This window comes from Cebus imitator, unplaced genomic scaffold, assembly GCF_001604975.1.
Source record: "Cebus imitator isolate Cc_AM_T3 unplaced genomic scaffold, Cebus_imitator-1.0 Scaffold192, whole genome shotgun sequence".
Lineage (NCBI taxonomy): Eukaryota > Metazoa > Chordata > Mammalia > Primates > Cebidae > Cebus > Cebus imitator.
This window is the reverse complement of record NW_016107507.1, coordinates 1,426,743-1,454,404: the sequence shown is the minus strand read 5'-3', so window position 1 is coordinate 1,454,404 and position 27,662 is coordinate 1,426,743. Positions and strand designations below refer to the sequence as shown.

The window sequence follows — 27,662 nt, the reverse complement described above, 5'->3', positions numbered from 1 at the left end:
TCCCCCAGGCTACAGTACAGTAGCTCACTGCTGCCTCGACCTCCTCCTAGGCTCACGTAGTCCTTGCCTCAGCTTCTCAACTAACTGGGACCAGAGGTGCATGCCACCATGCCCAGATAATTTATTTTTATTTTTACTTTTCATGGAGACAGGGTCTTCCTGTATTGCCCAGGCTAGTCTTGAACTCCTGGGCTCAGGCCATCCTCCTGCCTTAGCCTCCCACAGTACTCAGATTACAGGCATGAGTCACTGTTCCTGGCCCAAGAGACTATGTTTGATCAACACCAAATAATTAGAAATTGGGGTGCTGTTAATAATTTTTTATCTTATCATTAATCTTTGGTATATTAAACACTATCGAAAAGGTTTTTTTATAACTGTATGGGAATACACTTGCAGTTCTTCCCTTCATTTTCAGTTGGTAGTTATTATATTGTTAGAGCAGCAAAATGAGTATTATTTCCAATCAAATCATTCCTCTTCTACCCTCAGCCTTTTTAAAATACATCACTGGCTTCCCATTGCCCTCAGGATAAAGGCTGAAAGAACTATACGGCTCCAAGTGGCCAGGCCTCTCCCTGCTTTGCCAACCTCATCAGACCTGTCTCTCTTGTCCCCTGGTTTGCCCCGTCTCTTTTTGTGCCCAATTAAATTGTACATTGGCATCAAAACTATCATACGTCATTCCTTCCTCAGCCCTGTAAGACCTCAGCTCGGTCATCATTTCCTTAGAAAAGTCTGACCTTGACAAAGCCAGTTTCCATCACCACAATTCTAGGAGCACCACACACCCCTGCCTTAACAACTTTTCAAAATTGGTATTTTTAGATCCGTTTCTGTGATTTTTCATTCAATACCTATCTTCTGCCACTGACCATAAGCCTCATGAGGACAAGAAGAGTCTGGTTTTCTAAGGCTTTCACTTCTTTTTCAACTTTGTATTTATGATGCTCAGCATAGAACTTGGCAAATGATAGGTGGTTAATAAATGTTTAGTATAATGAGGTGATAAATAAATGCTCTATGAGGGCAGAGATTTTTTCTATTCTGTTCATTACTGAATCCTTAGTGCCCAGAACAGTGCCTAAGCCATAATAGTTGGCCACTAAATATTTGTTGAATAAATAAGTGCTTTCCTAACTTCTCAAGGACACAGAAAGTATTAATGGAGGAGTTTAGGGTATAAGTTGAATTGTTTTCCTACAGATATCCTATCTATTAACTTTCAGAGTTGGAAGGAAGTTTATAGCCATGTTTTCCTTTTTTATTGTGGTAAAATATACGTAGCACAAAATTTGAGATTTTCACAACTTTTAAGTGTACAGGTCAGTAGCATTAGGTACATTCACGTTGTTGTGTGACCATTACCATATCCATCTTAGAGAATTTTTCATCATCCCAGATTGAACCTCAATACCAATTAAATAATGAATCTTCATGTAGTTGTAGACTTATAGAACATTTTTTATTTGCCTTAGAATCTTTCTTCACACTTTCTATAGAAGTCTGATTTGTAAAATATATAAACATGAACTGCTTTTGGTTCCTAAATAGGGTTGTGTGCCTCAACTTCGTTTGTTTCATTCTATATCTTGGTAGGTGGCAACATCATCTGGAGGCTGTTCCAGGACTAGGATGCCTAGGGGAGACTGGAATTCCCAGGGCCACACCAAAGGATATCTGCTCACCTATGAGTGAAACCTTATTTTCTGTATTCAGAACCAGTGGTCATCTTTGTTTCCTCCTTCTCATCACCACCTTCTCTACACACACGTTCGTGCGTGCATACACACACACACACACACACACACACGTCACTCTCCCAAGACTCTGAGCTGCTCGAGGATTGGAATCATGAGTTACTTATCTGTATTCCAAGCGCCCTTTTGTGTTTGTTGACAGTGTGTTTTCCACCCTGTGGATGAGAAACATTCCTGATGTTACTTTGAGAAAGGGAATTTGACAACCTCACAAAGTTGCATATTTCATTGTTTAACCATCATTATCTGAGAGACATTATTTCACCATCTTGACTATTGTGTGGCCTGAGACCAGATGCATCAGAGACCCCTGAGGCTGCCTATTAGAAAAGTGAATTTCAGGTCCTTCCTAAATCTGCAGAGTCAGATTCTCTCAAAAACTCTATTTTCAATCTTCCCCATTCCCTCCCTCCTTCCCTCCTTTTCTCTCCCTTCCTCCCTTCCTTCCTTCTTCTTTTCTTCCTTTCTCCTTCCTTCCTTTCTTCCTCCCTCTCTCCTTCCCTCCCTCCCTGCTTTTTCTTTTCTTTCTTTCTTTTTTTTCTTCTTTCCTCCCTTCTTTCTTTCTTTCCTCCCTCCTTTCTTTCCTCCCCCCTTCCTTCCTTCCTTCCTTCCTTTCTCTCTCTCTCTTTCTTTCTTTCTTTCTTTCTTTCTTTCTTTCTTTCTTTCTTTCTTTTTCTTTTCTTTTCTTTTCTTTTTCTTTTCTTTTCTTTTCTTTCTTTTTTTCTTTCTTTCTCCTTCCCTCTCCCCTCTCTCTCTCTTTCTTTCTTTTTCTTTTGCCTCCCCTCCCCTCCCCTCCCCGCTCCCCTCCCCTCCCCTCTCCTCAAGTTGGAGTGCAGTGGCACCATCTCGGCTCACTGCAACCTCTTCCTCCTGGGTTCCAGTGGTTCTCCTGCCTCAGCCTCCCTAGGAGCTAGGACTGCAGGTGCCTGCCACCACACCCAGCTAATTTTTGTATTTTTAGTAGAGACGGGCTTTCACCATGTTGCCATAGCTGATCTCAAACTCCTGACCTCAAATGATGCACCTGTCTCAGCCTCCCAAAGTGCTGGGATTACAGGCAGGCATGAACCACCGCACCTGGCCTCAGTCTTCCCCATTTTCTTAGATATGCTGTTACTTTTTAGCCATCACACAGGACCTTCTGTATTTGTTTTATGTTCAGTGAACTAGAAAAATAGTTTCTCACTATCTGCCATATAAAATTTTTAGAATATTCATATATTCATTGACAGTTTAACTAGACTCCTTTAAGCTTTTTCTTCCCTAGGTGAAGTCAACATTGTTACTCTAACTGTTTCTATTAAGGACTTATTTAATACTCTTTAGTCAGTTTTGCTCTACTGCTCTGAATACACTCATATTTAAAATTAAATCTTCCTCTTAGATTATAGACATAGAAAAAGAACCAGTGAGGATAAGATTTCATTTAAGGTTTCTGTTATGTTCACAGTATACTGACTCTATTAGATAGGGCAGAGCTAGCTATTTTAACAAACCCCCAAGCTGGAAATGTCATACAATTAGAGTTCCCTCTCAGCTCATGTAACAGTTCACTGTCAGTAAGATAGACCATGAATGTGGAGGGAAGGCTCTCTACTCTTGACCCAAGCTGACAAAGGCCATGTCTTGCAACTTCTCAGGTTATACTGGCATCGACCTACAGCCAGAAATGGAGAGATAGGAGGGGTAGGAAAGACACATTTTCTTCTTAAACGTCTGAACAAATAAGTGACACATATTAGCTCTCTTACATATTACGGTCATACCTAGACACAAGGCAAGCTAGAAATGTAGACCCTGGACAGGAGCTTCTTCCCCACTGCCACCTTATGTGACAGAAGGGGGCATGACTTTTTGTCAGACAGCTAGCCATTACTGCACACTGAACTTCTAGGTTTCTATTTATACATTCATGAAACCGTGAGGTATACCAAGCACTAAAGTCTCAGTCTGTTTTGTGCAACAGAGTAGTATAGACTAGGTAATTCATAAAGAAAATAAATGCATTTGGCACATGGTTTGGAGGCAGAGAAGTCCAAGGTCAAGGACCTGCATCTGGTGAGGGCCTTCTTGCTACATCATCCCATGGCAGAAGGTAGAGAGATGAGAGAGAGCAAGAGAGAGTGTACATGAAAGCAAGAGGAGGAGGAAAAAACTCAGTTTTATAACAAATCCACTCTTGTAATAACAAACCAACTCCCACAATATTGACGTGAATCCATGCATGAGGGTAAAGCTCTCATGTGAATTTTTTTTTTTTTTTTGAGACAGAGTCTCGCTCTGTCAACAGGCACCAGGCTGGAGTGCAGTGGTGCGACCTTGGCTCACTGCAACCTCCGCCTCCTGGGTTCAAGCAGTTCTCCTGCTTCAGCCTCCTGAGTAGCTGGGACTACAGGCCCATGCCACTACACCCAGCTAATTTTTGTATTTTTAGTAGAGACAGGGTTTCAGCATGTTGGCCAGGATGGTTTCAATCTCTTGACCTCGTGATCCGGGGCCTCCCAAAGTGCTGGGATTACAGGTGTGAGCCACCATGCCCAGCTCTCATATGAATTTTGTAAAGCACATTCAAACCATAGCAACTATGTGCCATGGAAGTCTACAATCACATATATGACAACATGGTTTCCAGCACACTGACAGTAAGGTGGTGTATATCCAACATGCCCTCTATCAGTGTAATTTGCTTACTATTAGATGTTTGCATCAGTCTACAAGATTGCAAATCATAGTGTCACTTGAGACAGTCAGATGCTTCTGTGAGTGATCAGTCTACAGTCTTCAAGGACCAATGTGTTAATTTCTCTGAAAGGTAAAGTATGGTCTACAAGTTGCTTGCTAGAATTGATCCCTTCTTGCTCTTTCCTAACTTCTACAAGGTGTATAACATGGGGTCAGTCCGAAATCCCAACAAGTTTTGTCTTGCCACAGGAGGCTGAACTTGGTGCTAAATGTGGAGCCAGAAGCCAGGGCCGTGTGTTCCCAGGAACCCAGCCAGCTAGGTTGCCGTCAAGAGACGGCCCTCTGGGTGCCATCTGGCGGAGCTGTAGTTGGAGAACCTGCTTTATCTCAGACCATACTCTCTGCTTTTTGGAATGTATTTTGTTTCATAGGCTGCTGTAATGGGAGAACTGGGTTTCAAGATGATTTTGGCTTCCGGCCATGTCAAGCTGAATTAACTGCTGGATGACAGGCATACCCTAGAGAAACCAAAGATAAATGCCAGTTTTAACAAGGTGGTTTTTTAAATTCTTGCAGTTAAGTATGAATGGAACCCAAATTCAGTCCAAGGATCTTATCAAAGGCAGGAAATTAAGGAAAAAAAAAAAAAGAGTTTGGGATTAGTATGATTTTACTACTAGTCAAATTCCTGTTAAGACCAAAGATTAAATATAAATTTATAAATTACTGTCATTTTATAGTGATTAAAGTCAAAAAAGTTTTGCATGTTGCACACATACATACTTGTGCAGATACATAAATATATTCTTGCATATAAAGTTTTCAGAAATGATGTTCTGAAAACTATTTCTCAGCTGTATTGATTTTGAAGAGTGTAAACAGGAAATAATTGTTATAATTGAAAACAGAATTGACTGGAGGTGGGGTCAAAAAGGCTTGATATTTTAATGTAATCCAACCTTTACTGTATTATTAAGGAGGCCAGTTTTTAGAAATCAACCTCACAAGAACCAAAGAGTAGACATTTCTAACATCCTTACAGTTGTACCAGAAAATATAAGCCAAATGAGATTTTGCAAGTTTTTGCTTGCTGATACATTTTACCTAATACTGCTTGTAGTAGCAAATTTTCAGTTGTATTGAATGTTATGGTTTCTCATTTTAAAACCAAATAACCCTCTCTCTGCCAAAAAAGTCTTGCAAAAAATGTATCCTAATCCATAGCAATTTACTTTGGAGCAATTAGGAAGTTTATTATTTTATTTTTCTGTGAGTGGCTAAGGCAAGTATTCACTTTTCAGAATTATTGACTTTTTAATGTTATATGCTATTGAATGACTATTATTGTAATTGGTTTGTCATGTGTACTGTGGCCTTTGGGTTTCTTACATTTTTCACATAGATGTTATTTGTCTTTTCTGAAGGCTGCTTTAAAAATGCATCAAATCTTATCTTGACCTTTTGACTTAGGACTGGTTTTATTTAATAGGATAAGTTGATTGCATTTTGGTTAAAAAATTAAATTGTTACTTGGTTATTGGAAAAATAGTCCCTAGCAATGATGTATTACCCTATTCTCTTGACCTAAATGGGTTTTGGGATGATGAAAGCCCATTGACACATTTGTCAAAACAAGAATAATGAATGTAACAAAAAGTCATTTCCAAGAAATGTTCAGCATAATCACTGACATGATAATATGATTAATACAGTCTTTTGGTGGTCTTTGCAAAGCCTTCAGGATTTAAATCACCACGAAGAAGTTAAAAATGTAGCAATGCCCTATCAATAATATACATAAGCAAGGATGAAATAGTTTTTCCACATGATGCCATGGAACCATGTTATGCAAAATTTTATATATATGTGCTTTTTAGAGCATTTTGCCCTGAATTGGATTATGCTAAAAACGATTAAAACTTAGGAATCCATCAGCATGTGGACTGAGATTCCTCATGGTAGGAAGCAGGAAATATTTATCTTTTATTATTTTTTTCTTGTTTAGATTTATCCAGTGAATTGGCAGACACATATTAAGTGCTCAATATAAGTTTGCTGAATTGAGTTATTATTGTAGTTATCTCTTCCAATTCTTATAGATGCTGTCCTACAAAACTCTAGGGTTTTTTTTTTAAGTGAAAACTGAATATTATTATAAAGTTGGTTCTAATTCCAAGGAAAAAAACACAAGCCTCCACAATATTAATATTTTGTCCAGATAAAATGTCATTGCTCCACAGGCAATGCAAATCTATTAAGGGTGGTTTTATATGTAATTACAACTTTTTTTTTGCAACTTAATGCAGGAAATATTTTATAACGCATAAATAAGCAAAAACAGCTGAGATTATTAAGCATCTTTTTATTTTATTAACTGAATAATTTTGCAATTCATAGTTGTCTTAATATTTGAGTGCAGTCCAGAGTTCCTGAATTGACACTTGTTTCTCTTCTCTGAAGAGTTTGTCAGGGGTTGATAGTATGACTTCTGTTTCCAGAAATCCAAAGTTCAAAAAGACACAAATCCTCCCTTAGAAACCTTGGGTGTCACTGAATTGGTTGTTTAAAAAAATGAAACTCAATGTGCTCAGCTGTGATTGTTTTACTCCCCATCCCTCCTCTCTTTCTCTGGCTGATTCTCAGCTGGAGTATTTGCAAAGGAAGCACTGAGGCTGACTGAAGGCGAGTTGGAGATTGCAGAGCTTGGGAGCTGTCCACCACTGAGCCTTTGTCACAGCCCAGGTGGAACTTGCCCCTCAGATCTTGGCTGTTCCCAGCTTCTCTTTATGACCCTCATTGAAAACTTGGGGCCTTTCAAACATAACCTAAAAAATTCCTATGCTACCAAATAAAAAATCTAAATAATAGTAAGCCCATAGCAAAGAAGTATTTTATCCACACTGTATAGATACATTACAAAAAACCCTTTCTTTCTGTAAACTGTAAAGAGGAATCAGACATGACTCTCGAGACTGGAATCCATTTAATGGGATGTCCACCAGAGTTCTGGTCACTTCTCTGCTGTCACTTTTGATCGAAGCCAGCAGAGATACGTTTTGGCAAATCAAGTCATAATTTGTCTTCCTTGCAGGGCTCTCTCTTTAATTGTATTTCCCATCAGGGAGTCAGTTGGAGTTAATGTATTGACAGTCTGCTGTGACTGATGACAATCAATGTCTTGTTAACATTTCCCCCACACTTTAACCCACAGAGCAATGCTAAGAAGACCTTTGGTTTGAAGAATTAAAAGGAAGAACAACTTCTTCAGATAAGAAGAGCTTCTTCAAAGGTAAGAGTTTGTCTTCTTAAAACATTTGAATTCGTAGTCAAAGATGAGAATTGTAATATTAAATAATGTGATTGTGTAATATTATTGCCATATTTAATACTTTTCAATCCAGAGAGTATAATAAAAGACAGAGAGTAGAAACATAGATGCAAAAACATTAATCGTACCAGTGTCAAAGAAGATAGATCAAATACATAGGAAAGAAAACCAGCCCTCATGTCCTTTCATAGTAATAAGATTTTTGTTTTACTAAATCATGAATCACAAAGCCCAGAAAATAGAGAGTGGAGGAAAAACACTCCTAGTAAAAATGTTTCTAAAGGAACTATAGATTAAAAATTAGAGGAAATCATTTACAAGAAAATAATTTTCTTTTTGATTCAGTTATATATCAAAAGTCTCCTGAGAGTTATACCATACATTAATGATTTTTCTTGTCTCACAGTGGAGTTCAAAGAATAAAAATATCTCTTTTGAAAGTTTAAACGTGCTTTCCGCTTTGTATATTCCTTCCCCATTTCTTATTTCCTACTTTGCTGTCCACCCTATTCCTACGTATGCCATTCAGCTTTCTCAGCTCTAGAATGGGCCCTGTTAGGCCTGTGGTGCCTTGTGAAAGGCCATCTATTATAGTAGCGAACTTGATGAAAAATAATCTTACTTGAAGATCTGGAACACAGTTCAGAGAGCTGTATCTCAACCAATAATAGCTTTTTTAAGGAATTATAAGAGCACGATTGTTCAGACATTTAGTTCTTTACCTTGTTGATTTCATTTAATAAATGAACTCATGGATTTTAGTTAAGGAAAAAAGATTGTATTCAAGATTTTGAGATAGTAAAACCCTTTAAGCCTGTTTTTCCTCGTTCTTGAGAATTTTTAGGTTGATCCATAGAGATGTCCTTTTGTAATTGAGAGGAAATGATTCATGCCTCAGCTGAATTTTCTTCCATTGTGTTTTATTGAAACTGACTTCATATGACTTGTTCTTACAGTGTTTCAAAATACCATCAGAAATCCCCAAATTAGTAGCCTGGAAACTAAGAATGTGGCTTTGTAAATCAAATAGCACAGATTTCGTTTGGCTTGAACAGTCCCTGGAAAGTGAAAATTATAGCAAAGACTAGCAAAATCGGTATTAGGTAATTATGACCAATACCAAAATAGCCTTAATTTTGTACAAATGGCTCTTTTAAGAGAAAGAGCCATTTGTTTGATCGCTCCCTTTGTTTGATGCAAAATGACCTGTTTTATAAAGTTTTTATGTACCCCTCTCCTCTACAAGTGTCCTTATTTCATAAAGAACACCTCCAAGGTAAAGCAATGTGATAGTAAGTACCATCCATCTGACAGGGATGTATACCCAATTACTGTTGTTAGAAACTAGGAGTTACTAGTAGTGGTGTTAAGTTTGGTGGCTTACCAATGCAATACTACTATCAGCAGGAAGGTATGGCAAATTCTTCCGTAGGTAATATATTGTGTGATATCTATGTGGTAATAAGACACTGAGAGTGGGAGTTTATTTGTAAAACTGGTGTTTTCTGGTGAGCAAGGAAAATAGTGGTCACCGTGAGGAAGTCCATGTTGCTCTTTTAAGGTGGCAACATTGGACCCAACAGCAGGTGCTTTCCCACCTCCTAGCCCACTCTCAGGTAGTTCTAACGGAGTTTTTTCTGGCTGGATCCACTATTTTCTCTTTCTTTCATCATGTGAAGGGTATTTGATTGAAAATCCCTGTCTTGTAGAACAGCAAGTGAAAAGGCTCGATTCTTCTGTTCTCAGTACACACTTCTTGTTGATATTTCTGGCTACCCTTTTGTTAATTGGCTAAGAAAGCTTTCAGTTGTCGGGTGCTGTAAGAGCCACTAAAATACTTCATGTTGTGGTTTTGTGAATGGTTTCATCTTGTCAAAACTAAATACTGAGAGTCTTCCCAGTTTGTCTCCCTGGACTTACAAAGACTGGCTGAAACTTCCCAAAATTCTAAAGCACACTTATACTCAGAATGTCCCAAGGCTATTCAAGTATTTGGCCTCTGAGATTAGAATAGCTAAGTTTTTTTTCATAGCTACTTAAGAGTTTTCAGTAGTTTTTCCCACATTCACTGCTGTGCTGTGGTATTCAACAAAATATGTGCAGCCACAATTGTGAACTGTGGTTTGTAAACTCTCAGGTCCATCCCACATCCTTCTCTTTGGAAAGTGCCCTCTACCTTCCCTTATCCAGTGTCACACATAAAAACTGCTCATATTTCCCATTAACCCTAATGTGTACATTCTCTCCCTGGGACATCTGACTTCTACCTGGGTTGAAAACCTTGAGCTAAAATGCAAGGCTGCTAGTGGTGGCATTTTGATAATCAACCAGAGTGAAGAGAAAGGATGCCTCTGAAATCACTTCATAAAATGAGTTTTCTGCTGGCCACATTTGTGTAAGTTTGGTCCTGGTAGTAACCATGAGGAGTCTGAGGAAGAAGTATGTCCAGGCGGCACCATAAAGTGTGTTTCCATTTGGCAACCTGTGTGTGAAGAATAGCCTGACAGGGCGTTGGAGTTATCTGCTGACTGTTCTGGCTGATGACTTGAAAGTTGTTCTTTCCCTTGGACTTTACAATGCTGAGTTGTTAAAGTTATGTATACATCTTAGGAGAAGGGTAGTTATATTCTGAATAGACAATAGTAAAACTGGTAAGAGTAAAAAAACTTTTATAATTAAGTTGATTTGTAAACGTAAACCTGTATTTTATTACAAAGTCCTGATAGTTATACAATTTTAGTACTATTTATTTATTTATTTATATTTCTTTCTTTCTTGAGGTGGAGTCTCACTTGTCACCCAGGTTGGAGTGCAGTGGCACGATCTTGGCTCACTGCAGCCTCCGCCTCCTGGATTCAAGTGATTCTCGTGCCTCAGCCTCCTGACTAGCTAGAATTACAGGTGCATATCACCATGCCTGGCTATTTTTTGTATTTTTAATAGAGACAGGGTTTTGCCATGTTGGCCAGGCTGGTCTTGAGCTCCTGGCCTCAAGTGGTCTGCCCCTCTTGGACTCCCAAAATGCTGGGATTACAGGCATGAGCCATGCCTGGCCAATTTTTAATACAATTTAACAATAAAGACACGCATCAAAACTTTGTCCTACACGATCATTTTAAAGCGGAGAAATTTTATCTCGTTACTTGATACCAGTCAATTCAAGAAGACACACAGCACCCTTAGAAAGATACTTGCCCTGTGAAACTAAAGATAAAAATCTCATTAATAAAGCAGTTACCCTGGGAAGCCTAGAACTTACAAAAACCAAGACAGAGATCTAACTCCAAGTAAACTCTTTATTGTTTTATACCAGTAAAGTTTGATTCGATATGTAGTCATCTGGAAAACTAGAACCATCTTTTCTTATACATATTAACTTCCTCTCTCTTCACTGTGATGTAGCATGAAGGCAAGACACAGATTTCAACTAAATGGCATCTCTTGAAACATTAGCATACTTGGACATTCTCTCTAATGTGATTGTGATGAACTTTTTCACAGAATGACTACTCACCACTGAAATGCAGCATTCCTGGAAGCTGAATGACAGTGCAGTGAAGAACATTCTGTTCTTTCAACCCAGGCAACTGCCCAGCTTTCCATTTCCACGTGGAGTCTGAGCAATGCCCTGTGTCCTGGGGTCAGATGGAAGCATATTAAGTCCTATATACAACATTCCTGTAGGGAGGGTGAATTATACATTTCCTGATGTTTATCTCTGAGTCTTATTGGTATCCATGATTGAGATGCCTTTATTGATTAGGCATCTCATTTCTGCCCTTTGCATACTGTTCTCATTATTCTTATGGGACACAGCTATTTTTCTCTGGACACCTCACCTTGTCCCCCTTCTCACCATTCCCACCACTTTGGGCTGCTCAGTTTGATAGCTGTTTCCGAAGGCTCAGAAAGAGTACTTGAAATGTTTTTGAAAAAAGACATCAGCATTTTCTCCTGGGAGATAGTTGGGTAAGGATAATGCAATGGTGACACAGTGATGAAAACAGTGGCATTATGTTTTTGTGGCAGTAATAATTGGTGCTACTAGTCAATAGAAGGAATCCTGCAACTTCTATGTGTTCCTCCCTCTCCTCCCACTGGAATCTACTGGGGAGAAATATGTGGTTTGAAATTGCAAAGAAGAAAACTGCCTGAGTTACTCCAGTACAGGAAACGTAGAGCACTTAGCATTTATACACCAAAGGGCTAATGCGGTGAGCTTGGCAAATAGCCTCTTGCATATAGTTACTGGATCTGATTTGTTTTCCTTGCTGTACTTTTGACTTGTAGTTCTTAACTGTTTTCTAGGATTATTAGAATCAATGCTCTTGATGAAATGAAGCTAGATTCATGAGCCGTAGACTTAATTTTGAGGTTCACTAAAATGACCAGAATAGTACCACCAAAAGGCAGGGGGCACTGCCTGTGGCTCTTGTTCCCAGCAAGTACAACCTCTATTAAAATAATTCTCCCCCTGAGAGGAAGCTTATTCTGAATGATAGTTATAAATGGCCTTCCTTATTCATTCAGAGTTAGAATCTTTATACTCAGCATTCTTATCACCAAAATCATCATTTATTAAACTTCAGTTGTGTACCATAACATACTGGGTGAGATATTCTGCGTATGAACAATTGGAAGTGAGACACAGCAGGAATACTGGAAGCCCTCACGTGTTGAGGTCCACATGGTACTCTGTACAAAGGTAGACATGTGTGCCTAGGTTCTGCGGGTATTTTATCATGTCTCTTCCTTCCAGCATCTGGACATTTCATCCCTGGCTGCTTTTGGAGGGAGTTGAATCCTGACAGGAGGGTTATCTAGGGAACTACCCAGGAGGAAAATGAAACCCAGTGTGGAGCAGGAGGCCAGGACCAGGCCCCTGCTGGTAATGCAGTATGTTGCTGTCACAACTGACTGCATACACAAATAGATGCTTGAATTTTTTTTTTTGCTTTGCTTTGTTTTCTTTTATTTTGCCTTTCATGACAGCATTCATTTTGTAAAGCAAAGAAAAAAACCTCTTGGATGGATTTAAGTTTTCATATCTGCAGAAGGCATTTCTACAGCTATTGTCAAACTTAGCTGGTCTGTAAAGAGTCTTTGTTTCTGGTTGACTGTTGCAGAAAGCAAGTTCATAAACTACCATGAATAACAGGAGAGAATGATTTCTATTGAAAGAGTAGAGTAGAGTAGGATATGGTGCATGGAGCCAGTCCTGAAAAGGGTTTTGTTTCTTGCAGCATGGTGGAAATTCACATTCAGATTGCTGCTCTGTGTTCTTTAGCATGCTACAGTGAAACAATGGGCATGCCAGCCGTTGTAGCAGTGTTGATTAATGCATTCCTTGAATGTGTTGATTAATGTGTTCCTGGGATGCCTCCTTAAGCCGCCACTGCACCTGAGGTGTGTCAGATATGCCTTCTCCCTGGCTGCTGCTTCGCTCACATGAGCCCTTTTGCACATGGTCTTTTGTGTGAATATTTCACACCAGTGCCTTTATGAATAAAACTACAGATCCAGCAGACTTTCTACAGACATATTATCCTCTGATGAAAGTGTCTACATTATAATCTAGTTGGGACTCTATACACTATGATATTCATAGGAGGAATGCTCTTCTAATAAACACAAGTGGCATGGCTTAGTGGCATCTATTTGTCCTCTGCATAATCCCACCCAGGAATTCATTTTTGTTCTTCTCAAAAGTTTTGTAAAGAAATCAAGCTGAAATACTTATGGAGTGCAGCTTGCCCTTGAACAAGATGGGAAGAGCTGTGTAAATGGATTGCCCATTAGACACTTGGAGCACTTGGAGGCTCGGTTGGAAACCCACTCCTTTCAGGCCAGCCAGGGTAATTCTATTTCCACTCTGCTTCATTCCAGGTTGTGACTTCTCCTGCTGTATTCTGAATTCTCATTAAACGACATGTTTTTTCATAGCATGTTTTCAGAAGGACATACCTTGATGTGGTTCTAACTAACTAATGATTTGAAAAAGATGAGTGGGAGGTTTTTTGTTTAGTGTGTTTTACATGTAATTTGAGACATAAGAATTCTACTGCTACTTTAAAAACTTTCTGACCTTTTATTTCTTAGCAAGAAGATAAAAAGGATTAGAAAGCCATGTTCTAAAATGATATGACAGGGTCCAGGCATAGAAGACATGGCCCAGTGCTGCTGGGGTGATGGCATTGCCTGCTGTGCCTTGAGGCTCACACTATAGTATTTTAACAGAGGAAACCATCGTGCTAGTCAGAAAAATTACATTTAACATTGGGCAAAGCAAACAAATTCATCTTCAATAAAAGGGGATTTTTATATAATAAAAAATTATTGTATGAAGCCATTATATAAAGAAGTAGTAAAGTCTACAATATTTTTTGCTGTTAAATCTTGGCATGAAATTAATGGTAAAGGATTGCATTCTGATATTTTTAAGAATAAGACTTCAACTTGGATTCTTTATTCTTTTAACACATATCAGTGGCAAGACTATTTAAAGATCTGCTTTGAGATTCACAGCATATATAACTTATGTTATTCAAGTAATAATAATTAACTATTATTTTTAAATGGTTATTTATATCTGTCTCACAGATAGTATTTGTGGAAAATGGAAAATATTGAATTATTTCTGTGGCATTTGCATACATAAATTTCTCTTTCAGATCTGGAGGTACACAGAATATGTTTAAATTATTTTAATACATGTTTGACTTGGAAGCTTATATTGAAGCACTAATGCTATTTGAATTGTATTAGTCTTCAGATAACTTTTCATTATATGATACACTTAAAAACAAAATGCACCAAAAACGTATTTAAGAGGGAGTGTATAATTAGGCATGCATTTTCTTGGTTTGCCTTGAATTCTGCAAGAATTGAAGGGGTAAACAAAGAGAAGCAGTGAGCACAATTAATCTGGTTTTCTGCAAAGCTTTTGATACTGTACTGAATAAAGCCGCTGACAGAAGCTGTTAGTCTGGTGAAGGAAAGGCCATAGGAGGAACAGGTTATGAAAGGAGAGAATGGAAGGCAGAGGACAGTCCCATGTGGAGAAGCACAGGGGAAATGGCTTCTGCACTTTTCTGTTTATTTACTTTTGTCCAAAAGCACAGAGAAGATGCTGTAATGTAGTTTCTTAGATGGCTTTGTTCCTTGGGGCAAAAAACTGAGAAAGAACTTGACAAATATGACTAGACAAAAGTAGCATATTTAAATGATTCAAATGACCTGGGAGATATATCTATGTTCCAAGTGTCCTGTAAAATATTTCTTTGTTATGTAATATTTCCCTCTTATTTAGAATCCAACTATAGATATTCCTTAATGCAAAAACAGTCTTCAAATTTATTTGGTTTACAAAATAGTAAGTTACTTGACGGGGATATGGTTGGCTTTTTTGGGTTTGTTTGTTTGTTTGTTTGTTTGTTTGTTTTGAGATGGAGTCTCACTCTGTTGCCAGGCTGGGAGTACAGTGGCATGATCTCGGCTCTCTGAAACCTCTGTCTCCGGGGTTCAGGCGATTCCCCTGCCTCAGCCCCTACTAGCTGGGACTACAGGTGTGTGCCACCATGCCTGGCTATTTTTTTTTTTTTTTAATTTTCATAGAGGCGGGGTTTCGCCATGCTGGCCAGGATGGTCTCAAACTCCTGACTTTGTGATCTACCCACCTCAGCCTCCCAAAGTACTGGGATTATAGGCATGAGCCACTGCGCCCAACCTGACTGGGATATGTTTTTAAAGGTATTTGAAAAGGTTTCTTGCCATAGAGGAGTAGGAAAAATAAAGATATTCTATACAAACCAGAAGTCATCCCTAAGGAAAACATATCCTAATTTTCCCCTGGGTCTTCTCATGTGCTACTGATGGTTGTTGATAACCCACAACAGGTTTACGGTAGATTGATAGACATTTTTGTTTTCCTGAAAAAAGACTTTAGATGTTAGCATTTTTCTTCTGTAGATTAACCTCCAAGTTCAGCAAGGAGGTAGATTTCAAATACCTACATTATAATAGATTTATTGATTCTGTCCAAATTATTTTCTTTCTTGTAATGTAACTGCCTTGATCCAGTAAGTGAGCCAATATTTAGGGCGTAGAAAGACCTTTGTTAGAAAGAGTACACAATTGCAAGCCTTTCTTATATAAAACAGATTTCCCTCAGTTATGAGTCAAATGTGGTTCCTCATAAGAAGCATGTTCAGCTGGGCGTGGCGGCTCTCATGCCTGTAATCCCAGCTACTCAGGAGGCTAAGGCAGGAGAATTGCTTGAAACTGAGAAGCGGAGGTTGCAGTGAGACAAGATTGCACCACTGCACCCCAGCCTGGGTGACAGAATGAGACTCTGTCTCAAAAAAAAACAAAAAAACAAAAACAAAACAAAACAAAAACATTTTCAGTCACCATTGAATGAGTGGTGGGAATATTGTTTATAGTTGAACCTAGAACCTCAACATTTTATTGATAATAAATCAGAGTTTATTCTGAAGTCATTTGGGTCTCATTGATACAAATAAAATACTAATTTATGGAACCTACATGGAATGCCTGTCTGGTGGCCGTCTTCATTAACAATCATAGCTTCTTATAAATAGGGAACTGTGATAAAAATACAAAAAGAGCCAAATACAGCTCTTGCTCTTCAGGGACTCACACTCATTCCGTTGTATATGTATAAATTGACTCTCCATATACACACATAAGTACATCAAAAAAGCATTGAGCAGCACTGATGGTTAAATATCTTGCAGAGGCTAAAAGTGTTCTAGGAGTTCAAAAGAGTGGTGACCACCAGGCACTGGGAGACTTACCAAGGTTTATGACTGGTTTGGACTTTAACTGATCATTAAGCAAGAATGATTCTAAAAGTGGTTTAGAAAAATTAAAAAGAGTAGAAATTACAGTGGGGAAAATCACAATGTCTTGAGCAGGGAGGGAGATAAGCATGGTATTTGCATGGTAAAAGAGGAAATAAGTTAAACCAGTTTAAAGCAGCAAGTAGTCCTAAGGAATGATTGAAAGTACTTTTGAAGAGGTGTTTGTTTCTTCCCCTTTTCTTCATGAATGAATAATCAGTTATATATTCATTCTTAAGTGAGCTACTGTGCTTCAGACATTTCTAAAGAGTAGCAAGTAAGCTATACATGAAGTGTATACAGCACAATAATTGCAATATGGTGTAATTAGTGTAAAATATGAATATAATATATACAAATATAATATACATGTATATATACACAATACATATACATGTAAGATAATAAGTTACTTGACTGGGATATGGTGTTTGTTTTTTTTTTTTTTTTTTTGAGACAGTGTCTCTCTCTGTCGTCAGGCCGGGAGTCAGTGGCGCGATCTTGGCTCTCTGCAACTTCCGCCTCCTGAGTTCAAGTGATTCCCCTGCCTTAGCCTCCTGAATAGCTAGGACTACAGGCGTGTGCCACCATGCCTGGCTAATTTTTAATTAATATGTTATATATATTATGTGTGTTATATGTTATATACATATTATATATCTATATCTTACATGTGTATATATTAAGTACATGTAAAGGTATAATAGTAATATAAAGATAAATGTAGCAACTCTGCATGGTGGCATCAGGAAAATCCTTGAGAAAGATCATGAAGCATGGGTGGACATACCCCAGGCAGACATGGAGAAGGATATTCCAGGCTCTGGGAGAGCAGAGGTCAAGTAGATCCTACATGAAGCCATGTAGTAGATATACTCCAAGTGCCTTGGTATATGATTGAAGGTGGAGAAGTTGGAAGTGCTGTGAAGATAGGTTGCAGAGATCATCTGCGGCAAGGAATTTGGGATAGATTATGGGATTCCACTTAAGGATTTTGAGTACAGGAGTCATGTGATCAGATCTGAGTTCAGAACAGATAGCCCAGCAGCTATATGTAGCATAGATTGGAGTACTGGTGAAATCAGAAGCTGAAAAACAGTAGGAGGCCAGAGATAAGAGCAATAGGGCCTGGGCCACTGTCCTAGCAGAGGAGCTGAAGGGAAGGAGACAGTTCATAGTATATTTGCCAATTGAGAATGAAGAAAAAGGAAGAACAAGACCTGATCACCCCCAGTAGAGACAGGACAGATGGATGGGGTGATACTGACCAGAATAGAAAACGTAGCAGAACAGCTAGCCACAGTGGATCATGCCTGTAATCCCAGCACTTTGGGAGGCTGAAGCTGGCGCATCACTTGAGGTCAGGAGCTCGAGGCCATGCTGGCCAACACGGTGAAACCATCTCTACTAAAAATACAAAAATTACCCCTGGGCGTGGTGGTGCGTATGTGTAATCCCAGCTACTAGGGAGGCTGAGGCGTGAGACTTGCTTGAATCCAGGAGGCGGAGGTTATAGAGAAGGCACCACTTCACTCCAGTCTGGGCTACAGAGTGATACTTTGTCTCAAAAAAATAAAAAATAAAATGCAGCAGAAGAGCTGCTTTTGAGAGGAAGACAGAGAGGACGGTGATGAATCTTTTGTTTAAAATATGTCTAATTGTGAATATAATATACTGAATTTAAATTATATTCCGTTATGAACTCATTAAGTTCTTGAGTGAGAAGTGATATATGCCCAACATTGTTTTGAGAAGGTTAATTTGGCATCCGTATTTTAGGAAAATTTGGTGAAAGAACATAGAAGATGAGAAAAGCTGATAGGAAATTATTGCTTTGCTGTATATATTTGTATTGCGTTCCCAAAACTAGAGGTGAGGCTGTGGGAATGGTAGGCAGGGATGCTGGGAGTCAAGCAAGTTGCCTCTTGAGAACAGTAGCTCCTTGCCTTCTGTCATTTTGTTTAAATCTACCCAGAACTTTCGTTCCATTATTCTGTGAATACAATCTTAGTTGAGACATATTTGTTCTCAGTTGGACATCTTAATTGGAACTCAGAAAACAGGGTTGGCGGTGGTGCTAACTGGTCGTCCCAGTTTGTCCTGAGATTTAGTGTACTTTTTTGAAGAAGGGGGGTGGTTTCTTGGAGACCCCATGCAAGTTGAATTAATGCCATCAATCATCTCCAAGAGAACTAGCTGTAGAAACCAAAAGGTCAAAAACTCATATTAACTGAGGGACCTAGAATGTACACAATTCAGACTGAAATGATTTTCTCAAAGAGGGATCTCAATGAAGAAAATTTTGCCAAGGGCAAAAATGAAGGAAAACAGTACATAGCATTCCCAAGGGTCACTGGAAACATTTCTTGAAGCAATAACATGGAACAATATGTCATTATTACTAAGCAGACAAATTTGAGCCAAATATATAGGGAAAGAGCTGCATTGTTTTGTTGTTGATATTATTGTGGGTTTTTTTTTTTTTTTTTTTTTTTTTAAAGATCTGGTCTTACACTCTAAAGGGAAGAGCGTAGCAGCCCAGAAACCCAAGTTTTAGGGTTAGCATAGACTTTTTTGTACTTTGGTCACTATTTAGAAAGGGTGATCAGTTAGACATACGCCAAATGTTTGAGGTGGTATTTCTGTGAAACATTTTCATCTTAATAATTATTTCATGTTGATTATGAGGAAAGGCATTTAACCCTAGAGCATGTACAAACGTGAATAGCAAGTCTCAGAAATAGTGTTCTAAAGTGATGCATTGGACTCAGAGGGAACTCGTATGTACTTAATCACAAATTCGCCATAATTAATGCACCAAATCATACTTTTAAATAACCCAAGAATTTGTATTCATAACTTTTTCATTTTGAGCCCCTAGATATTTTTAATCAAAATCCATATCACTATTCATTCATCTTCCAGTCAAACAAATGGAAAAGAGCCATATTTTTTCAAAAATAGGAAAATTGTCTCATTTCCCTTCTATGTCTCATGTCCATAGGATAAGCAAAAGAAAAAAAAATCTGAAACACTTTACTTGGCACTTCAAAAATTTATCCCAGAGGCTGGGCACAGTAGCTCACGCCTGTAATCCCAGCACTTTGCGAGGCTGAGGTGGGTGGATCACAAGGTCAGAAGTTCAAGACCAGCCTGGCCAAGATGGCAAAACCCAGTCTCTACTACAAATGCGAAAATTAGCTGGGCATGGTGGCAGGCACCTGTAATCCCAGCTCCTCAGCAGGTGGAGCTTATAGTGAGCCAAGATTGCACCACTACACTCCAGCCTGGGCAACAGAGTGAGACTCCATCTCTTATCCCGGAAACATGAGATGGGATGGTTGGAGGTCATGCGGTTGGAGTCACAGGGGCACCCTGCCTATTTTCTTCTGTAGCTTATACCAGTCACACCTTGTTACTGTTAATGACTTCCCAGGTGTCTGGTACCAATTCTTCATTAGTTACTGTTGTCCTAGAAATCATTAGTGATCTGTGTAGATCATGGAAACAATTTTCTGGAAAACCATTTAATATTTGTTTTAATTTCTGTAAATGTTGTCTGTAGGAGAAAAAAAAAACTTGTAGTTTCTTTTCCACACTTTGGTTGCCATTGTTCTGAATCTGGCTGGCATATAACACACTTTGGCATCTGTAATGAAATTACATTTATCATCTGTAAATTACATTTATCATCTTAACCATCTTCCTGGTAAAAGGATTGGGAAATCTTTGTTCAGATATGCAATAACACTATTTTAAAATTGTTCAAACTATATAGAATTCTTTGCAGATTACGTTAGAGAGCTCATTATAATTTAAATTCATCGTATTATCAAAATTATTATTTCTTTTTTGGTGTTACATAAGCGGTGCCTTATATGCATCTTCCTTATAATGGAGTGTTTTACTTTTGTTTATAAAATATAAAGAATGTTGTGTAGTTTGCTGTTTTATTTTTTTAAAGAACTATTATTATTATTATTATTATTATTATTATTATTTTGAGATGAAGATTCACTCTTGTTGCCCAGGCTGGAGTGCAATGGCGCCATCTCAGCTCACCACAACCTCCGCCCCCTGGGTCCAAGTGATTCTCCTGCCTCAGACTCCCTAGTAGCTGGGATTACAGGCATGTGCCACCACACCTGGCTACTTTTTGTATTTTTGGTAGAGACAGGGTTTCTCCATGTTAAACAGGCTGGTCTCGAACTCCCGACCTCAGGTGATCTGCCCACCTCGGCCTCCCAAAGTGCTGAGATTACAGGCATGAGCCACTGCACCCCGCTTAAAGAATTATTTTTAACAAAAATTTGATTCAACGAAATATAATTCTTCCTGAATAAAATGTAAAGCAGAACATATTTTTTTCCTTAAAAATAGCTTTCTATTATTGAGTCAATATTATTATATTTTAATCAAAAATTTAAATTTAAAAACAATCTTTTCTAAGATTGAGTTCCTCTTAGCTCATAAAATATTTTAGTGACCCAAAATCAGCACCATAACTTCAATGTAACAGTAAACTAGGCAAAAAAAGGAGATATTTCAGGTTGCAAGGCAAGATCTGATACAAATTTTGCCGATGCCTTTATTATTAACTTACATTTCCTCCTAGCCTCTGTGCTTCAACAGGATAGACATGTGACATTTTTCTTTGACAATTTGACTTATTCTTTTCGATGGTGTCCTTTTTACCACAATGTGGAGGCAAAATGTCTGCTGGAAGGATCTCTGCTTACCCAGGGATGCATTTCTCTTTTGCTTGTCTGTTTATTGGCATATGCATGACATAATGACCTTCTCAGAAAATAGACGTTTATTATAAAAATAGCATCTGGTATCCTCTAACATTTTGTTGCATAAAGTTAAATTGGTTTACTTTTATATAATATATTTTAATTTCTTCCCAATGGTGATGGCCCTTCTTCAATATTTAATAAGGTAAAATTAGCATAGTATTATGATAACAATCGAGAATAATCATAATATGCCTTAAGCAGTATTTTTTCAGTATCAGGTTTTTTTTTTCCTCTTCTCCTTCTCTTTTGTTAAAAAAAAATGTCAACAGAAGTTTGGGGGAGGATTAAATTCGTATGTAGGCAGTAATACCTTACCAGTGGGATTAGATATTCCTACTGATACCTGTTCTGAAAACCATATGTTCTACTGTAATAGCAGTCACCATTAACTGAGGCTTACCATGTGCTAGACATGTCCTAAGTACTGCACATTTTATCTCATCCTACTAGTAACTTGTTATTATCCTCATTTTATAGATGAAGAAATTGAGGTACAGTGTTAATTACATCGCTCAGGGACACAGAGCTCGTAAACGGTAGAGCAGGGCCTCAAACCAAGGCAGTCTAATTCCAGGGTGCATGTATTTTACCACCACATTGCTGCCTGGACCAAAATGTGTCCACCAGAATGCTTAATTATTTCAAAAGAGCAGCACTTAGCCTTGAGACTTCTGGTCAATGTGCTGTATGCACATGACAAATAAGGTCTCACATAGAAGTCAAAGTTATTACCCTGCTGCCTGTTCACATCAAATAATAAATCTAAAGGCTGTCAGGATTGTTCCACTGCATGTGTGGCTGTAAATGTCTATTTCAAGTTTGTGTATATTGTGGGGAATAAATAGGTGCTATAGAAAGAGAAAAAAAATTAGATCAAACAAGATAATATGGTTAGGAATGCTTGCCTGCTATTACATTGGGTATTCTTCCTATCTCCTATGTGACTGATTCTATCTGAAAAAAATTTCCGGGAATGTAGTGTCATTGTGATTTGCTCACAGGTCTGACCTTTGTCCACAGTAATAGAAATAGTGGTAATGAAAGCTCACTTTTTATACCTTATCCCCACCCCATGCCAACTCTTTTTTCCTAAAGCTCTCACCCAGAAACTTGAACCCTATTTTATTCACACAGGATTTCGACGGCAGCTCCCTAACTACTGCTTCTCAGGAGAAATTTACTGATAGCTGCTTTAATGTGACCTTTTACTCCTTTCCTTGGCCCCTTCACATCCTAACCCAGTGTTTGTGGGAGTTTTTTAGCTTCTCTCTTTTTTTTTTTTTTTTTTTTTTTTTTTTTTTTTTTTTTTTTTTTTTTTTTTTTTTTGAGATGGAGTCTTGCTCTGTGGCCCAGGCTAGAGTGCAGTGGCATGATCTTGGCTCACTGCAACCTCTGCCTCCTGAGTTCAAGTGATTCTCCTGCATCAGCCTCCCACGTAGCTGTGATTACAGACATGCACCACCAGGCCTAGCTAATTTTTGTATTTTTAGTAGAGACAGGGTTTCACTATGTTGGCCAGGCTAGTCTTGAACTCCTAACCTCAGGTGGTCCAAACACCTCAGCCTCCCAGTGTGCTGGGATTACAGGCATGAACCACCACACCCGGCCCTGTGTTTGTGTTTTAATAAAAGAATCTGGAAGATAAATAGCCTTGAAGAGTGCCAAAGGAAGGAAAATTTAAATCCTACCGATTCAAGCAGTAGACTTCCATGTGGAGGGTTTGGGATTTTTGTTTTGTTTTGGATAGAAGAGTCCTGTCCTGTGAACCCCTTACATCGTCACACAGTAAGACTATCTCCTCATATATCCTCTACCCACTAAATATTATAATAATTTCAGTGATACCTTCTAGACAATGATCATGATAAATGTGTATTTGTTTCTTTAAATATGATTATTAGTAAGAAAGTACAGTTCTGCAACATGGATTTTATTTAAATGTGTATTTAGTTTTATTAATGATCTCCAGATTATAAAGTGTTTTATTCTGGGTGTTTTACTCTTTCTCTGTCTTAATTAAGCTTTTATAAAGCCAGAGCCCTCTCCTGACTCTGGTCCAGGTAGACTGGCCTCCTTGACACCCCATGAGCAAGTCAGGACACTCCTACCACAGGGCCTTTCACTGAGGCTCCCTCTGTCTGGAGCACTCTTCCTGCATATGTCCCTGTAGCTTGCTGCTGCTTCTTTAGGTCTTTGCTCAGATATCATTTTCTGGTGAGTTATTTCCTGAACCTGTGGCAAGAAAGTATATTACGCATGTGCATACACACACACACACACACACACACACACACACACACACACACACATGCACACACACTCTGACATGTTGGAACCCCTGTACCCTCTTCTTTGTTTTGTTTTTTCTCTGTAATACCCACCTAACAAACTAGATAATTTGCAGTTTATTTTTTTGTTTCCCTCCCTTGAGTGTAAGATTTGTTAGGACAGAAACTTTGGTCTACCATGTTCATTAATGTATCCCGGCACCAAGAACACTGCCTGGCATGTAATACATACTTAATTTGCTCAATGAACAAATGGATAAATGAATGATGACTTATGAAACATTAAAGTTTCAGCCCTTTTTCAGATAATCTTGTTAGCTAAATAAATGCTGCCTTAGTTTTCTGTGATACCCTGACTTCTAAAGGTTTAGAAATGGCATTTTTTGGAACTCAGCTTACTCACAAATTCTGCTAGCAGGAGGAAAGGGTATTGTGGCTTTCCATTGTTAAAATGCGGAGGTGGAGTTGGAAAACAATCAAAAGAAATGTTCCTCTCATTTTTTGGAGCAAATGAACAAATCTAGCATTTGTTTTTGAGAGAATAAATGCTCTTCAAAAAGAACAGAAACTGTTCCCAAAATCTTTGAAGTATGTCACTGATCCTTTAACCAGTAGTTGGAGAAGCGAGTATCCTAGTGACAAACACAGGCTTTGTGGGGTTGAAAGCTGATCATAAGTTTACAAAGACTGATTGGACCTTTGGCTTGTGACTAATGCCTGGCACTGACACAGAGGAGGCTCTTAACCGGCACAGCCACATATATTTTAAGTAAAAATGCTTGTTCTCAAAGAAATTAATTTTTTTGCCTAGTGCCCTCTTTTGAGTTAAAAGAATGCATTGCTCAGGATGTAAATAACATTAGTAATTCTGCCAGTCACATTATTTTCGTAATGGTATAGGGAAACAGATTATTTGAGGAAAGAGATTATCATTATTTGTTTCTCAGAGATTTTTCTTTTAATAATTTATTTAATTTGCTAGTTGTAAAAGCACAGGAGATCATATGAATAAAGTAGCCCTTCCAATTATAGGGCCTGTGTTTTGTGGTGCTAACATTAAAGCCAGCATGTTTCTTATTAATACAATAAAAATATCTGTTCTCAAGACCTGATCCAGACCCTGCATTCATATTATGATTTCAGGATATGAAGACCCCCTACAGTCCTCCTTCCTCCAAAAAACTATCCTGACCTGCTGGCTAACGCCTGAACTTCTCCTGCTAGGCTTGGTTTCCCTAATTCAATTCTATATTTATTGAGTTGCTACTGCTTCAGTCAAATATCAGACATGGGATTAGCACTCTGAGTCACCTGTATATTCTTCCAGGTGCCAGGGACTTTCTGTTTTGATCCCTGCTGAAAATGAACCCTCTGAGGTCTCATCTATGTGTAATACTTCAGTGGTTCTGCTGCATTTCTTTCCAGGCAAAGATACTAGGCTATTGAATAGCTGAAGAGAGGGAGAAAGGCTAGTACCTGTGTAAGAAAATGTGCACGATTGGAACAGAACACAGAGAAGCTTTCCCAGCGTTATCATTACAGAGGCCCCACTTTGTCCACTAGTTGTAGAGATAAGGGAGACCATTACTTGAGCACCTGTGGTTCTCTGAGTAGTTGGCATGCTTTCTCCATCCTTCTTAAGACTGTGAAGTGTGTGAAAGTATCTGCCAGATACTTCAGGCAGAAGTGTCTGACTTCCATCTACAACCAAGTGAAACAACAAATAACCTTTGCTTCTTCCAGACGCCCTCTGGGAACTCTGTGCTAGCTCATGTACACTCCTTCAGCAAGTGCAGTGAAGCCCTTTTCAAATGCAGTCATGTGCAGCACCGCCATATATAAAGCAGAGGGAAGTGGGGTTGCTCCAGAGACTCTGTTCCTCACCACTCCTCTGTGATCTGCAGAGGCTCTGGCCCATGGTGTTGTGCCCTGGCTAAGGACACTGAACACAGAGGTACTTTGGTGGTTGTCACAAATGCTGTTCTCCATTCATGAAGATGGACTGTTAGCATTGTTTTTACATTTATGGACTCAAAAGTTAAACAACTTAAACAATGTGAGTCCTGGCTTTGCCAATAACAAGGAACGTGACTGCTATGAGGTGAATGTTTGTGTCCCCCCAAAATTCATATGTTGAAGCTTAATCCCTGATGTGATGGCATTAGGAGGTATTGCCTTTGAAAGTTGATTAAGTCATGAGGTTAAGCCCGATTGGATGGGATTGGTGCCTTTAGGAAGAGGCTCCAGGGAGCTGTCTTGCCCTATTCTACAGTGGGTGGACATAGCAAGAAGTTATTTATGAACAAAAAGCAGGTCCTCATCAGACATGGAATCTGCCAGCACCTTGCCCTTGGATTTCCCAGCCTCCAGAATTGTGAGAAGTAAATTTCTGTTATTTTACCCTGTTTATGATCCTTTGTTATAACAGCCTGCATGGACTAAGAGAATAGAGAAGTAACTTAACTGCCATTGACCACACTTTACTCACCTGTAGAACATTTGGTTTTATAGAGGTGTAGAAAAGTTAACTTATGAAAAGTACCTAGTACAGAGTGAGCCCTCTGTAGAGAGTAGTTGTCATTTTAAAATTAAACAAAACTCAATCCCAAATGATTTAGAATTTTTCCATTTTAGGGGAAAAAATGTAAAATCAATAGATTTAATGAGGGCTGCAAAAATACTTGACAGTCTCTTAATCATTTAATCACTTTTTCACCCACTCTTAACCCCTGTTGTAATTAGTAGTTCTGTATCCAATCATATATGTCATTGCTGTGTCCCTTTTTCCTATAGACAAAAGGTTTTTCATGTGTGGTGATGCAAATGTGGACTTTAGGGATACTAATGTAATAATGAGCCAGAAGTTAATGAACAGGAAACTGAACAAGAATGGGGCAGACAACTTGGCACCAGAGATGGCTGCAGGGCAGGAAGTATAAACTAAGCATGTCCAAAAAGGGGGAAGTGATTCGGAAGACCATAAGAGTGAGCTGGACAAGGGGCTGCTTCTGGACTACTGAGAACTGACTAGACTGCGTGCCAAAGGCAAAACATAAATGCAAGTCCCTCTCCTCACACCACACAAATACAGTTTGTGATGAAGTGCCCATTTTCTTTCCCATTGCACAAGTAGTCTGGGTGCAATTCACATAAGCCTTTGAATATGTCTATTTTGTCTTGTTTATTCTTGGTTCAAATGCATTCATTTTATCACCTAGATTACACACTCCTTCAAGGCAGGGACAATGTCATTTGCTTTATATCCCTTTTTATATCCTTGACTTGCATCTGTGTGCAAGGCAACATTCAGCAGGAAAATGGAAGCCACTTTTGGAATTTTGAACAAGGAAATACATTGGAAAAGCTGGAACTGCAACAGGGAGAAAGAGGGGTGTTGAAGGAACATAAAGGAAGAAGAGGTGATCCCTAGATCTGAGGCAGCTAGCCCTTCTGGCCTGGAGCCCATGAGCTTGTTCCTGTAGGTCCAAATGGTTTGGAGACATTTGTATTTGATTCCGAGTTCACCCAAGAGCTGCTGTCTCAAAAAAGGAAAAAACAAAACAAAATACACAGTAAAGAAAGCCCTGGCCTTTCCTGGAGTCCAGAATCATATCAACCTTACTGCTCCTGTAGCAATTGCCATCAACTGCCTCATTTTAAGATTCAAAACCAAGCATCTTTTGTCTTTATCCTGCTTTCTTATTGCTCACCAGTGCCTCAAATTAGCAGAACCCAATGGAAAGACAACTAGTAAAAGAGTATGAGAAATTTAGGGTGCAAACTCTTGGCTCCAGTAGTATAAGGTACAGAGGACAGGTGTGGGCTAAAAGACAACAGGTAAATTAATCAGCAAACATGTGATAGTGGAAAGAGCTCTAAGTTTATAATTAGAAGACCTGAAATCAAGCCCATATATGATCTTGTACAAGTTGCATAATCTCTCT

General features: G+C 38.7%; 1 protein-coding gene across 49 annotated transcripts in view; it reads left to right on the top strand.

Annotated features, from left to right (window-relative positions):
* Positions 1-27,662, top strand: part of NRCAM (neuronal cell adhesion molecule) — a 315,528-nt gene that overhangs the window by 142,061 nt on the left and 145,805 nt on the right. For all 49 annotated transcript variants that reach the window (XR_001830436.2, XR_005203149.1, XM_037745118.1 and 46 more), the window contains one exon: positions 7,654-7,731. The gene's annotated coding sequence lies outside the window, so the exon portion shown is untranslated. The remainder of the gene's footprint in view (positions 1-7,653; positions 7,732-27,662) is intronic.